We start from the raw sequence: 6,011 nt of genomic DNA on the forward strand, positions 1-6,011 counted from the left end.
GTTACTAGATGGCCGAGACGAGCGTTGCAAACAATAATCTTATTAAGGTAAAGCCTCTTTAAATCAGTTGTTTTGATATTTTTCCGCTCAATTAGCCGAAAATGTTGTAAGCGCTTCAGTTGAAGCAGACGCAAATGCCGAACGGCATATTCAAAGGGGCCCCGCCGCGGTGGCTCAGTGGTTAGGGCGCTCGACTACTGATCCGGAGTTCCCGGGTTCGAACCCGACCGCGGCGGCTGCGTTTTTATGGAGGAAAAACGCCAAGGCGCCAGTGTGCTGTGCGATGTCAGTGCACGTTAAAGATCCCCAGGAGGTCGAAATTATTCCGGAGCCCTCCACTACGGACCTATTCGTTCCTATCTTCTTTCACTCCCTCCTTTATCCCTTCCCTTACGGCGCGGTTCAGGTGTCCAACGATATATGAGACAGATACTGCGCCATTTCCATTCCACCAAAAACCAATTATTATTATTATTATTATTATTCAAAGGGCCCGCGCTCTGAAAACAGATGGCGCCACTGCCGGTTCTCAGCGAAAAAGCGTCGTCTGCAGGTTTTGGCTCGCCGATCTCTCGTAGACGCTTACGTTTTCGCATCATGCGCGCCTGAACTAAGTAAGTACCATTGTCAAACTTGCTACGATACAAAAGTTACCATAATACGCAAGCTCTGTGTGCAGTTTCACCGCAAACGAGCCAGCGGTTCAGGCGGGGAAATTTTTGCAAGTGTCAGCGATAAAAACGCACAATACTGTATAATCGAATATTCCCGGCAAACCATGCGTCACATTCTCACAAGCGTAACACCAATTTCGCTTCATCAATTTCAACCACACGTGTTATCCGCGTTGCATGGATCAAGAAACCCGTACGGATTCCGAAACACCCTTCATATTTACTTCGCCCAGCGCATGCAAGTCGTCCTTTTCCATTTCTAATCACTGAAGAGTAGAATTTTCTTCCGATTCTTCACCACGCTTTGACAGCTGTGGGAGTATAATGTGCGCCCTTTGTACTCTTAGAAGGGTGTCAGGATGACATCACCGGTGGTGCTCAGTATTCCAGAAATAGGAACCCTCGGGCATTGACTGCAGCGGGGGCCATGTGGTTTGAGCCTTCGCCTTGCATGCAAAAGGTGTGGGGCTCGATCCCCTGTGCCGTCAAGTACTCACCGGTGACACGATGGGTACAAGCTTCCCCTGAATGGTGCTCGGCTTCCTTAGGGGTGGGCGTAGTTAGGCTGGGGATGATGATGACGATGAGTTGGGAAATGGGTCTTTGGCTCAACCCCGAGTAGAGAAAAAAATTTTATTCTCCAAAGAGAAGGTGCGCCCCCCAACACCCTCGGCCGCAGATCAAGGATGTCAGGGGGAACGCTGCCTTGGATGCTGGCCGGGATATCTTGTTCCTCGGCGGCCTAATCAGCCAATAATAATAATAATTGGTTTTTGGTGGAAAGGAAATGGCGCAGTATCTGTCTCATATATCGTTGGACACCTGAACCGCGCCGTAAGGGAAGGGATAAAGGAGGGAGTGAAAGAACAGAGGAACAAATAGGTCCGTAGTGGAGGGCTCCGGAATAATTTCGACCACCTGGGGATCTTTAACGTGCACTGACATCGCACAGCACACGGGCGCCTTAGCGTTTTTCCTCCATAAAAACGCAGCCGACGCGGTCGGGTTCGAACCCGGGAACTCCGGATCAATCAGCCAGTCGGACGAGTTTCCGCTGGGTCTCGCGGTCAGAGCACCGCAGCAGGGAAAGGGACAGCGGGTGGGGAGAGGTCCTTGTGTCTAACGATATTCTCAGCAGGTTTATTTATTTTATTTATTTATACATACTGCTAATCCCATTTGGGATGGTTTCAGGATGCCCCGCCGCGGTGGCTCAGTGGTTAGGGCGCTCGACTACTGATCCGGAGTTCCCGGGCTCGAACCCGACCGCGGCGGCTGCGTTTTTATGGAGGAAAAACGCTAAGGCGCGCGTGTGCTGTTCGATGTCAGTGCACGTTAAAGATCCCCAGGTGGTCGAAATTATTCCGGAGCCCTCCACTACGGCACTTCTCTCTTCCTTTCTTCTTTCACTCCCTCCTTTATCCCTTCCCTTACGGCGCGGTTAAGGTGTCCAACGATATATGAGACAGATACTGCGCCCTTTCCTTCCCCCCCCCCCCCCCCAAAACCAGACCAATTGGTTGCAGGAGGGAAAAATAGGGTTAGTAATAACAGTTCAAAAAATACATAAGGAATGAGTGAGGTCTGCTTTACTTGCCTTCAATGCATATTTGAAGCTTCGTTTCTGACAAGTGGTATTCTCAGTATGTCCAATAAGGAATGAATTGAGCTCCGCTTCACTTGCCATGTAGCTGATTAAATTTCTATTTCCCTACGGGCGAGTACAACAAGGATATGAAGTGGATGCAGTGTTTGCACTTCCCAACCTATTCTCGCTTTTTGTGCGCTTGCACAAAGTACTGCGTCAACTAGCTGAAACAGTCGTTCAGTCTGCGGGTAGCTGCGAGACTTCGGCATTAGGATCAACAGCAAACCGACGCAGCTCGCGGACACAGTGCTCGACCCTCCATTGTTTGGTAACGTCATGAGGAAGCCGCAAGTAGGCACTTGTGAACTCCAGGGCCAGCGTTTCTACAAGGCAGCTACCACGAGACCCGCTGAAGGGTTCTCAATCTGAGCCGGTTTGCACAGAAGGAAAGCTACTTCAACTATATCAAGATGCTGATACGCACCGTCCAGGAACTGGACATGCGCATCCAGCAGCCGCTTCCGGTTAGCTTGGACGACCGACACAGCAGGATAAGTATTTAAACGTTGACCTTTTAGCGAAAATTGAGCGTTTTTATCTTTCGTCTGGCGCATGATCGTATTAGCTCCATAGCGCAAAACATATCAGAATTTACCACGCTTTCATATCCAATAATTTCAGTTCGAATAACCGCCGAGTCGGATAATTAAATGGCAGCCGGGGTTTGGTTCGTCAAAGTTCCCACTTGTTGCAACTAGCAGCGTTTTAGTGCGAACCTCGCCAGCACAACTAATCGGCCCAATATTGGAAATATATTGGCAAATTATTGACACCAGAGTGATACCAGTCATTCCCAAGAGTGGCCCGATTGCCTGCGCAGCTTGGGAAGGCACTAGTTCACGAAGTCTAATCGGCTGACCCAGTTTGCGCGGAGCTTGGCTTTTAGAGTAATCTCGGAGCATAAAAAAATAAAATACAAGTATTGCCGTGACTGGGCGATGTACCCACGGCGGGCGAACAGATCAGCTTCGCTCGCCACTGCACGAGAGCGCTATGCTATCGCCGCTACCGATCACACTTCACGTCAAAAACCCACACACACTCGTGCTGTGCATTGCACATCGCCGTCTACATCAACTACCATCTGCGGCGCGAACAGATCAAATCAGCTTAACCTCGGTCAGAGCTTAACGTGAGTCCAATATCCCAGCAAAGCAAAACCCATCCAGGAAAGCAAAACCATGAGCCAACCAAGCTTAACACATGTTTTCGCACGTCCACTCGGCTTAACTACGTCTCAAAACCCTATCACTTTTTTAGCATGTGTTGTAGCAGAACAGACTGGCTTCGGTCAACGCATGGCCAATGCAAGCGCCAGTGACTGCAAAACAAGGAAACCTCATGTGACGGCCACCTTTTCTTGCACATTTTTTTTATTGCAACTTATTCAAAGGCACACAAACAACCAACAGCGTATGGCGCCCGCACTCTTCGTACAGCCCATGAAACAACAAAAACAAGGAAATCCTTCACCTTTGCGAGCCTGCAAGAGAAAAAAAAAAGTAACAATTAGTGGCAGCTTGGCAGACTTACGCTCACCTTGAAATTGTTTCGTCGAATTTGAATCAAAGGCATCCCGAGCCTCTTACAACGAGCACCACCGATTAGTAATTGCTTATAACAGGCTCGCGGAGCTACAACTGAAATATACTGATCATGCATTTCTTGCAAGAAAATAAAGCCCTTATTTCATTGTTTCCAATTGTTTGCGATTGTTTTCGATCGCAAAGAACGGTTTTTGATCTCTATGTTCATCACATTGGTGTCCATAGAGAGTGGTGCAAAAAACAGTGACATGTGGCACATACAGCGATCTCATAGAACAGACTACGACATCCATGCTTCCACTCGAAAAGGCGAATTTCGTCTAAATAGGCAAATAGAAAACAACTCACCGCTATGAATTGAACTCTCACCATTATACACTATTCATGCAGTGAACACTGTCAGCCCCTTTGGAGGACATACTGCGCTTCACCATTTAATATCTTGTAGCATTACTTGTCATTGCACTTCAGCCCAAATTAGCTGCCCATTTATGCCTTGATCACATTTATTGTATTTTTTTGTTCTTTTACTCAAATAACGACATTTTCTGCGCTTCTCTCCTCGCGACTTTCTCACCCCAATTCCCTTCACCACGCAGAGTATACTCTAAACAGAAAAGAGTAAAAAGGGAGTACGAAAGGGGAGTAATCTGTCCTGTGCGCTAAGGGCAGCTTACTCTCTTTTTTACTCCCATATGGGTGTATATTTGTGTTTAGAGTGTAGCATGCCAGCTAAGATCTCTGGTTTAATTCAAAGGGTTCTCCCTCTATCGCAAAGGGACACCCGCAGGGCTTGACAACTATCTATCGGCTATGCAGTCTAACGTCGCGAAGGCTGCGGTTTACTAAGTTGAATTGTATTTTTGTGCAGCCATGAAATGCTCTCAAGAAGCGCGAATCCAGTTAATTTTAGTTCAGGTTCTTCTCTGCCTGCCCTATATACAGCATATATGAGTATAGTAAGCAGGGGCACAGGCCCCGAGAAAAAAGAGAATATCGCCGGACAGACTTAAGTCTGTAATAGAAAACCAACGAGGAACGCTTCGGACGGTAGCAAAAACATTAAAAGCAAAAAAAATGCAAGCCTGCAGGCGGGAGGTTGCAGATATATTGATCGTTGTAGTAGAATCTTGCAATATATGAAGAAAACTGCGCTCATAATACCCTCCCTATACCCTATGTAATACCCTCCCTGCACTGGCCTTTAAACGTTTTCCCATTCAAAAATGCTTTTCTCCAGAACTGTTGGGTTTGATGTCAGTGGAACGCCTCTAGGCTCACCGTAACCGGAATGCAGGGGCAGCGGAGAACCTCCTCCATTACACGAAGTACATGGAGGCCTGCAGTTCCTGCAGCACCTTGACGGCCTCCACGTATTGGGCAGTGGTCAACACTGCGTCCCCGCCGCCCTCAGACGACTGGCTGACCACGCCAGACGTCTCCAGCTTGCTGGCGATGTGGTGTTTTGCGCGGAAGGCGGCCAGGTGCGCGTAGTACACAGGGGCCGGGATGCTCACGCTCCTTGCACACCGGGAGTATGTGTGGCACAGGTAGAAGCTGAGCTTCTGCAGGTCGTCCGCGCTGAACTTGGAGTCATCCCACACGATATAGTAGTGGGCCGGCCGGCTGGTGCCCTGCGGGTGCGCCGAGGTGTACATTTATTCACATGCCCAGATTCCGAGTCCCCTGTCGGGTTGGGTCGCTTCGTATCTTGGTGTGTGGTGGTGCGGTGTGGTCCTGGTTGTGGTGCGATGAGATGTGGCGTGGTGTGCGCGCTTGAACTACGCTTATTTTATTAGCACACATTGCGTGGAAGGAGAGTGTTTAAACGGAATATACAAAAACTGGCAGTGCGTATGAGCACAGCACGTGTTCGCCTTACTCTTAATGCTGCATGCACAACATGTTTCTCTTTATTTGGCCTTAGATGCCCTCGCACCAATAAATACCATGAATAACTAATATTTCCTGGCTGGCTCTCATCAGCACATTGGTCGGTCATCGTCACCTCTGTCACTGTCCCGACTTCGGGACCGCAAAAAAACGAGGCATACAAGCTGACATGACTATTGGAAAAATTTTTGACGGTTTTTTGAGACTTCAAGGTCGCGTCCCGCTTTAAAGTACGAGCAACCAGGCCCC

General features: G+C 48.6%; 1 pseudogene across 1 annotated transcript; it reads right to left on the reverse strand.

The window, feature by feature from the left end:
- Nucleotides 1–3,677: 3,677 nt before the first annotated feature.
- Nucleotides 3,678–5,661, reverse strand: LOC144101076 (protein argonaute-1 pseudogene; annotated as a pseudogene). The gene is made up of 2 exons (XR_013307932.1): nucleotides 5,151–5,661; nucleotides 3,678–3,805 (listed from the first exon to the last, which is right to left on the reverse strand). The product of XR_013307932.1 is annotated as a protein argonaute-1 pseudogene (transcript).
- Nucleotides 5,662–6,011: the final 350 nt, after the last annotated feature.

This window comes from Amblyomma americanum, chromosome 8 (genome assembly GCF_052857255.1).
Source record: "Amblyomma americanum isolate KBUSLIRL-KWMA chromosome 8, ASM5285725v1, whole genome shotgun sequence".
In the NCBI taxonomy this organism is placed as follows: Eukaryota; Metazoa; Arthropoda; class Arachnida; order Ixodida; family Ixodidae; genus Amblyomma; species Amblyomma americanum.